Raw genomic sequence first — 10,453 nt, 5'->3', positions numbered from 1 at the left:
TCCAAAGAGCATCGCTAAATCTCCAGCCTCTTACTGTTCACCGCCCTTCCCATTCCCCCTCGCCCCACATTATCCCTTTATCTGCGGGGAACATTACCATCCGCCGAAAAGAGAATCGCTGCAGCAGGCATTTTCGGGGAAGGAGGGGAAGACGGGATTCGTCAAACCGAGATCCTTCATTAATTGACATTCCTATGACTGAAGTTGCTGATGACGTTTTTTTCTTCTGAAAATAGGCCTCTTAGAGCTTGTAGGCCTCATGAGGGTCCCAAATGATTGACATCTTGTCCATGAATATTCGGGGCCTTGGCGCTGAGCACAAATTTCTGGCCCTCAAACATCTTTTTGTCTCATCGAAATCTAAAATGCTTCTCATTCAGGAAACCATGCATGATAGCTCTCAGACCATCTCATATTTCAGGCGAATGATGCCGGCATGGCATATGGTCACTTCTAATGCTGAAGGCATGTCCGGGGGACTTGCTGTCTTGTGGGACCCAAAGTGGATCACTGCTGCTGCTTTCTAGTGCTTTGCAGGCATCCTTGTTCTGGCTCATTTCCGGGGTTCCACAGACCCCTTCCACATTTTAAATATATATGCTCCATATAAAAATCGATTTCCTTTCTGGAATCATTTGCTTTCATCTGAACTCCTTGATATAGACTCTTTGATTATTGGCGGAGATTTTAACTGCACTTTTTGTAATGATGAAATCTGGGGCAATGACAGGTAACATGATCTGATAAGAAGGTTCATCTGGGAATCTATTTTTCAAAATGACTTCATTGATGTCCTGCCTGTTGAACAAGGACCTACCTGGGACAACGGTCGATCGAACAGCTCCTACCTGGCGAAGAGGATAGACAAATTTATTTTCCATGAGCGACTGATAGGAAAATATGGACCTCCATCTATGAGCATCATCCCGTCCTTCATATCCGATCATCGGCCCATTACCTTTCAATGGAAAAATTCTGGTTGCAGATTTGGATATCCCTTCAAGTTTAATCGTACGTGGTTGGCTGATGAAGAGTTCAATAAATTTATAAAGGATACTTGGATGCAATCTCCCAAGTTGGTTAAGGACTCTCCGCGGCATTTTATAGATCGCTTGCAATCCCTTCGATTGGAGGTTAAAAAATGGAAAAAAAAGAAGGCAGCCTCCAATAAAAAGGAGCTAAAAAACATATGCATTGAATTAGAACGATTATCTCTACTTCTTAAAAATCCTTGCTTGCCGTCTTACATCAGGAATCGGATTTGGGTTTTGGAAAAAAAAAACAAAAGATTTTAAAAGAAGAAGAAGTGTCGTGGAGGCTCAAAAGCCGCGCGTTATGGCTCAAAGAGGGTGACCAAAACACCAAGTTCTTTCACAGGTATGCAAATAAGAGAAGGGAGACTAATGCTATTTGGGAGATCAAGGACGAGCATGGGAATTCTCTCTCCACACAGGACGCTATTTCTAAAGAGGCTGTGAAATTTTTCAAGAAGGCATACAACGAGGATACTGCCTGCGACTTTGAGGATATATTATGGGGAATAGACCCATACCCCACCATGTTTGACGAAGGTCTAAATAATGCTCTTTTTGTTGCTGTTTCGGAAGAAGAGTTATTGGCTACAATGAAAACTTTCCAGAAAGACAAGTGCCCCGGGCCGGATGGATGGGCCATCGATTTCTTCATTCATTTCTATGACTTATTCAAGGAAGACATCCTCAAGTTGGTTGAGGAGTCGAGAACACAGGGCATCATCAGTCAGAAGATCTCCTCTACTTATATTGCCCTCATTCCAAAGAAGAAGATTTCTTCAACTTTCTCTGACTATCGGCCCATCTCACTATGCAACGTCTTATACAAGATCATATCTAAGACTATTGCTATCCGCATTAGGAACACCCTATCTCTTCATCTGTCCACAGAACAACATGGGTTTCTTAAAGACAGAAATATCTCAGATGCGGTGGCCCTCACCCAAGAATGCTTACACTCAATGCATAGCAGAAATACTCAAGCGGCCCTCCTGAAGATCGACCTAAAAAAAGCATACGATTGTGTGAGCTGGGGTTTCATAAGATGTCTTTTGGCTAGGATTGGTCTTGACGTCAGGTGTACTCGGTGGATCATGGCATGTGTGGTGGATATAAATTTCGCAGTCTTTATCAACGGTGTCCCCACTCCCTTTTTCAAGGCGGCCAGAGGTTTACGACAGGGCTGCTCCCTATCTCCGCTTATCTTCATCCTGGTAATGGAATCGCTAAGTTTACACATTAAGATTGTTGTTCAACAAGAGAAATTCAAGCCTCTCCCCATCTGCAAGGATATTTTCATGTCTCACTCACTCTTTGTCAATGACATCCTTCTGTTTGCCCTTCTGTGCAGAACAACATGGTTATGTATCTTTGAAATCTTGGGGCGATTTCAAAAAGCCACCGGCTTGTTTATCAATGATTTAAAATCCTCTCTTCATGTCGCTGATGTTAGTAGTGATACAGTCTCCTATATTACTGATCTTTTCCACCTCAAAGCTCTTCCAATTAAACAGGGTTTCAAATATCTCGGTTTTTATTTGAAACCTGTGAGCTATAAAGTGGCGGACTGGGCATGGATTCTGGACCGATTTTACTACAAAATTTCTACATGGGAATTCAGATGCTTAACAATTGGAGGGCGTGCCATCCTTACCCAATCCGTGTTGGTACAAACTATGGTTTACTGGGCCCTCCTGTTCTATATCCCACCATCTATCATATACAGTTTAAACAGGATGATAGCCAACTTCATTTGGGGTGGTCAGAAGGAGAAGTATAAATTTCATCTCTGCAAACTATCGAAGCTAACTCGACCAAAAAACATGGGAGGCTGGGGCATTTTGGATCTTCACTCTTTCCGAAGAGCGCTACTGTGCAAAACAATGTGCAAGGCGGTTTTGGGAGAATCCTACTGGAGTAATACTATCAGAGCCAAGTATATGGAAGGCCGCGACATCACATATTGGATCAGGCAGCGATCCATTGGACCCGCCAATGGCTCAATCATATGGAGGGGCTTTAAAAAATTGGAACCATTTTTCAAGGAAAATTTGATTTGGAAATTTCAAACAGGGGCCTCAATTATTATTGGCACCGATTTTTTGCTGGTGCGGGTGAAACGATCCATATCCCCCCACAACTTCTGAGTTTTTTACATAGTAGGGGTCATTTCTTCTGGGCCAGTGTAATAAAAAAATGGGACGGTGCCATCCCAGTCTGGAAATCTGCCTCGGATTTGAGATTGACCGGTATTCTTGAATCCCAATGGAACGATATCTTACTTGCCCTACAGTCGCGTGGTTTATATCGTTCGGTGGACAGGGACTGCATCATATGGAAAGGACTCAGTGGCTCTGCGGCAGTTTATGCAAGACATATTTATCTACAGATATTACAAACAGAATTCGATTCACCAGACTACATCTTTCCACCTACATTCTGGAAATCTGGGTGTCCAATTAAAATCATTATATTCGCCTGGCTGGTTTTTTATAATAGGAATCTCACTTGGGAGAATCTCCAGAAGTGACAATGGTGTGGGCCTGCAATATGTCCCCTCTGTAGATCGGACACTGAAAACAATTTCCATATTTTCCTACAGTGTCCTCAGTCCCTGTTGATTTGGCAGCGCTTATCTTCTCATTTTGGTTTCGTCAATGTCAACACTCCTTCCATCCACGAGGCGTTCAATTTATGGAGCAACATGTGCTGCATGTGGAGGTCGATCTTTTTGATTGCTATCTGGGCCATCTGGAAATGGCGAAATCGAATGATTTTCGATTCAAAAAGGGAACCATATATGACTGTCTATGAATCTATTCTTAGTTTATATGAAGCACTTGATCGACATCGTCGGCCCAAAGTCAAACATGGAAAGATACAGCAGCCCAACGAAGTCTTTGGATTTCCCTGCGCTTTTTTTGATGGCACTGCCCAGAATGACATATGCGCCTGTGGTGTTTACATAATTCCAGAAGAAGGTCAAGCTCTTGAATTACATTGGAACGGAGGACCTAGAACCAATAGCAAAGTAGAAATTATGGCTCTGGCCGGTCTCATATCTTTCTCCGACTTCCTTGGTATCCAAAACCTTCATATTTATGGAGACTCCAAGGTCACCATTGACCATGTTCAGTCCAAAAATAGCATTAAAAATATACACCTCTCTGGCTGGTTGAACAGGCTTGGGGATTTGTGGCACAACAAGAAGGACTTCTCAATCTCTCACATCGCCAGGGAAAAAAATAGAAAGCTGATGCTTTGTCAAAACTGGGGCTTTCTGCGCCTCAAGGAATATGGAGGACGCAGGTTATAGTGGACAACATCTCCTTCCAGATCCAATATTTTCTTTTGCCTGGTACATAATTCTCTATTTTGTGTAGTCAAGTCTGGTATGAATTATGCTACCCATCCTTTTGTCCTATTTTATGTTTGATTTTTCTTCAAACGTAATATTGGCTCTTGGTATTGTTATTTAGGATTCCGATATGAAGATATGTCTAACATACAATATTTCCCTCATAGGATACATCTTCCCATCCTCCTGGATATCTCTTCTCTTTGTTGATCAGATGGCCCATATCTCACTGTATTTTTGGTTTTGGAACACATAATATAATTATTTAGCTTTTTTTTTCGTGCTGAAAAAAATATTAAGTTGCACAAAGTAATAAATGGAAACATGAAGTAAAATGTTGGCTGAAACGTTATATATGTTTATATATAAAAAAAAATTATAAATGAGTGAATAACACAATCTTAAATGAAAAAAAATACGATATATAAACCATTTAAAAGAAAAACCAAATTATATAACTCTCATAAGTAATTACACAATGGTTGAGTTTCATAAATAATTACATAATGGTCGAGTTTCGATCAAATTTCGGCCCAACTTTCAGAGTTTCGAGTATGGGTACATCCCAAAACTTTCCTAAAAATTCTATGCAACATAGAAATAATAAAAAGAAAGTAACTGAACCGGGCCAAATATTTGGCACGCTGCTCATTTTCCCTACATGTAACCAAGGAATTCAAATGCCATTCACAGTTATGAAATGATTAAGTACCATTACCAAACAACTACTTTTAAAATAGAAAGCATAACCTCCTAAAAATGTTGAAAATTGTATAACTTTTAAACTGCTGAAATTCTAGCCCACGGGGTTTTGGATTGAAAGTGAATGGGTGCACTGTTAAAGCACTCCTTATGATAGGCCACTGGTTCAAATCCCCGTAAGTGCTTACCTACAAAAAAAAAAAAAAAACTGCCGAAATCCACACGATAACCTCCCATTCACAGAACCACCCATCATTCATTATTATCATTCAATGTTACGGAAAGACCAAGATCAAGACCAAATAATAACAACCAGCCATGAAATGAATCCAAAATCTCTCAATTCGACACTTATGAGACTATCAGAGGGAAGAAAGGAATAAAATAACTTACCGTTTGAGTGCTTCAATATATTTCGGCATCCTGATCTCAAAGAACATCTTTACAGATTGCATATTTTCATCGATCTTGGTAAAACCCAACAAGTAGTGTTCAGCCTGGTCGAATTTTCCAGCCATCACTAGGTCTTCAACATACTTCTGGTTCAGGAAAATCCCTGAATCTCGCTCCAGCCTAGGGCGCCATGCATGCCATGAAAAGGTCAGGTGACTGTGGATGGACCAGGTTAAGAAAATGCAGAAAACAAAGTGATGTTAAAACGTAGAAAACAAACTCACTGGTGGACCGTCTCTTTGTACTTGAACCTCATCAAGGTACTTCATCACTATGAAGAGCAAATCCTCTTTCAAATCAGCCATTGTGTTTTCTACGTGCGGCGGTACCTCCAAGAATTCTGCAATGGCCCTGGTGCAACTGCTAATATCGGCTGGCCTGGTGGACCAGCCTGCTCATATCTACAGTGGCGCACGGATATCCAGAAAAGTGACAAAAGCTTTACTAAAACCTGCCCCACGGACCACAACTCATCTGCCTCGGAAGAAGTGCCGACCAAAAACGAGTTTTAGGTTAGGTCTCCGTCCCATCCCTTTCTCTCCAATATGATAGGAAACTCCAAATGTCAGTCCTGTCCATGTCACATGTTCAGATAACTCAGTGAAACTATCACATCATATACAATTGTCCTTATCTATCCCCATCACAGTACATGTAACTTTCACTATTGCTTATTGTCGAACAAATTCATTCATTAAAGGAGTAGTCTACCTAGGCGGAGGAATTGCCCGGTTTCCTCCGCCTCCCAGAAAAACCTTCGACTCCGACCACCTGCAATTCCTTCGCCCAGCTCTGCCACCCTCCGCATTTAATAACGACGTTCCATCGTCGTCTTTCCGCCATTCACACCTCAATTCGAATTTGGGAATTAACCGTGAGCTGCATTCGACCTGACACTCCCCTACAGCTCACCAGGTCACCAGAACAAGCAGAAACCGAAATCCTCCAGCGTTAAGAAGAATCTCCGAGTTGAATGATGACAAACTGTAAGGGAGGTTACCAAGCCCGCAGTGAAACCATGGCTCCATAGGAACCTTAATCATCATGAAGGGCGAGGTAACATTACCAACCTGTAATGACATTTCCCAAAACCGCCAAGGAAACTGGAAGGAGGAATGAAATGAACTACACGAATGAGTTCGAAGAGGGAAAAGTAACCCACCAGTTTGCAAACGGAAGAAGGGAACGTCAGACTGCAAGGAAAGGCAAACCAGGGGTCACATATTGACATCCTTCAGTTCGGGTCACTGTATGATGCATAGATCAATTTTCATTAGTGTTCCAAATGCTCAAGAAACAACGTTTTACATCACAATTTTTCAAGGTTACTATCTAATCAAAACAAGGTGTCAACTTGTCATGAATAGACTTAGAAACTGCACTGAAACAATCAATAAAAAGATGAATTCTTCAGACTTGTTTCCTGAGGAAACCCTATGCCAAGAAAACAACAGAATTAGAGTTTGGTTTCATTTTGTTACAGGTCTAATTACAGTTGAAGGAGCGAGGTCCTAGTCTTCTTAAAAAAAAAGTTGTTTATATTGAAAAGTTTTTAAGTATTATTGCAAGATTGTCGTAGTCCTAATCTACAGCAAAGCCATCAAACAATTGTTAAGGGTAGTGAAAACAAGGACAAGATAAGGCCTTGTACAAATCATGTTAGACAACATTATCAACCACAAATGATCCGAAAATTAGAGAAGTATAGAAGCGTTGTCATACAACATTGCAACTTGGTTCATTGGAAGGGCTCGACTCGACGCCTGCAGCTCACCAGAACAAGCGGAAAACTCACTACCGGGCTCTGCAGCTCACCACCCAGGCTACAAACAGGCAGGTTCATTCATTGAACCCACTCCCTGATCTGATTATATATGTATTTTGTTTCTGAGCTGAAACCAGGCTGTCTTGAATCGAATGTCCTGGAGCTCTGTCTCTCTGGGCGGGCTATATATAAATGTATTTGGCTGGATATAGGCTACCATCATTGACAGATTTGCGTTATCCAATACACCAAGGAGTCAACCAAACGAGATTACATTCTAGAGAGTTAGCAGATCTTTCAAACTCTAAAGGATAACCTTAAAACGCTTCAAGCTACGATGAAATGAAGGGGAGACTAGCATTGCTCCAAACTAGAATTTGCAATCAGAGATCCTTATGAACAAACCACTTTTATGAAAAAGGTATGTGAGAAACTATCTTCTGAGTGTTATGGTCACTTCGCAATCCTTCAGCAAGTTGAACGAGTAGCCTATTCTCTACAATTACTAGCAAGCGTCAAGGTACATAACCCATTCCATGTTTTTAATTTAAAGAAGGAAATAGCAGAGGATTTGATAGTTTCATAAGATTTACCTCCCCTTGATGAGGAAGGAAAATTGATCCTGATAGATGAGCATATCCTGGTTTCCAAAGATGAAAGGTTAAGAAACAGGGTTCTTAAAAATATCTGGTGCAATGCAAAGATCTGCCCATTGAAGATGCCTCTTGGAAGGAACCTAACAGCTGCCAACATCCTTCATTGCTTACATTGAAACAAACACATTCAGGAGAGCTAGATTTCCAATGAGCTCAATTCGTCTCACAAGCAAAACCAAAGCCAAATAAATGGTAATTTGAATTTACTAATGAAATTTCATGGTATGACATGTTAGTCAGAGGACTTTGTTTTCATCGATTTAGAGGATTTTATTAGCCAGCTCATCCAAGAAGTTCAAACCTCTTGTCTGAGATAAAAAATAATAGTTTTTGGTCAAATTAAAGCTAGAATTTAATTTGCGGTTCTATAATCGAACATAGCTATAGAATCGAACATAGCTGCATGCATTCAAAAACAAGGGTTTCTCTAAAATTAAATCTAGAGGTGTGGAACTTGAATCCAATGTAGTTGCAAGAGTTCAAAAACAAGACTTTTCCTAAACCTAGAGCTAGAATTGTGGAGCTTGAATGCAACGTCGTACTTATGGCTTTCACCTCGTTTCTTGGCAACAACTGTGTTATACAGAAAAATTTTGGTCTAGCTGAACCAACACTATATTCATTCAAGATTAGTTTGTCTTTACAATTGGGAGTGGCTCACCTGAAAGCGCTGGTTATTCTATTTATTGTGTATGTGATTGGAGGTTTAGTCTTAAATTTCTTCAAATTTTCACTCTAAATTGTCTTCCCAAGCTTTTTAGTTTATAAACAAGTACTCAGCATTCCATCTTTCCTATAAGATTTTAAGGAAAATATATTCTGTGAATGTCTGCTGGATGGATGCTTTGTTTGTTCAACTCAGTTAGAAAAAAAAAAATTAGATCTGAAAAGGTTTGAAAACACAATATAGTATAACTTTGGACTATTAAGTGCACAACCACAAATGATACTTCCCTTCATCCAGTGGAAGCTATCTAAATAAAGGATAAAATTAGACAGTAACCTGATACTAATTCTCATACAAACATCCCTGACAACCTTGAGACTTAGTTCAATCTCTAAAAGGGATCATCATTCTAAATTTAACACATTGGAAAATGGAAATCAGTGATGCCAATGAAAATTTTCATTGATCTTATACAGGCTAACGAGGTTCATTCATTTATAGGTCAGTGGAGAGGTGACCATATTTCTTTAGTGCAGATGATAAGCTTAATTTGAAAATGAGGAACCCTTTCATGCAATACAGAGCATTCTCTACTTTTTCATAAATTTTCAATCTCATCTAGTGTTCTGATTTTCTACAGAAGGAAAGTTTATGGTTATACTAATGTATAATAGTTCCGGCACTGTTTTCAGTTCCTAACATAAACTATTAAGAGGTGTTGGTTTTACAGCCTTCCCTTGTCAGTCTGTTCTGCCTAGACACTTGCAATAATGTTTGTTAAAGTCCTATAGCAGTGGAGCAACTTGTACTTAACTGTAATTTCAGGAAAAGGACATAGATGCGGCTACAGGGAAGTTTGTAGAGTGCCAGGAAACCATACTTGTTCTTAGTTAGCAGTTGAAGGCCTTTGCTTGCCCAGTGGATGCCATGGAATTTCCATACGAGGCAGAAAAGGTATAGTCAGGAAAAGGTACATCTTTCACTCTAGGGTGAGATCTGTTTTGCTAATAAGAACCAGTTGAGACTAGAGATTCAAAGCACACTGAGTAGAGCCTGAAAAATTGTCAATTTTTCTATGGTAGAGAGCTGAAAGGGACCAAATATATGAACTGAATTCTCCTTGGAGTCCTCGTAGCCAAAGTGCTTCATGGGCATCAGAACCTGGGAATATCAGCACATCAAATGGTAGAGGATGTGCTAGTGAGTGGACTAGTGAATCTGGCCTTGCTACTTCTAATCTATATAAAGTGAACGTACCAGTTTCACAAATTGTAGATTATTTGGATGGACGTTTAACAATGCATACCTACTCTGATACGGAAGAAAGCTCGCCAACAGGGTCTCCAGTGAAATCTACACAACAGAGAAACAAGTTCACATGTTTCTCATCAGGAAGTGAATTCCCAAAGTCTGTCAAAAACATATGGAGGGGAGTCACCTACATCTTCTTCACATCATCTTCTTTAGCATCCAATTTCTTTTCAAAGTCACGGGAATAGCTTATGTAAGCACTTTCATGTGCCAGAAGAAGTCACTAAATGGATAAGCAAAGAATTGGGAAAATTACAGCCCATTTTGCCAGCAAAGAGCATAAACGTCACTTTAATTCACTCTAGCATGGCTTGTGATGTGGCTATTGAGCGGAAATAGCCTTGAAATTAGAATGCCTGTTACCAGGAACTTCAAAATTGTTACATTCAGTTTTGTATATTTACAGCTTTGGAATATAGCCTTCGTTTATATTGAAAAATTGTGGCCATTAATATACTGCTAAGTAAACTTGATTTGTAGTTGTAGTTAGTTTGGAAGTTTAATCGAGTA

Source organism: Pinus tabuliformis, chromosome 9, assembly GCF_031772625.1.
Source record: "Pinus tabuliformis cultivar Carrire ecotype Pingquan chromosome 9, CPIR1, whole genome shotgun sequence".
In the NCBI taxonomy this organism is placed as follows: domain Eukaryota; kingdom Viridiplantae; phylum Streptophyta; class Pinopsida; order Pinales; family Pinaceae; genus Pinus; species Pinus tabuliformis.
The sequence above is the reverse complement of the archived record's forward strand: the minus strand, read 5'-3'. Positions refer to the sequence as shown.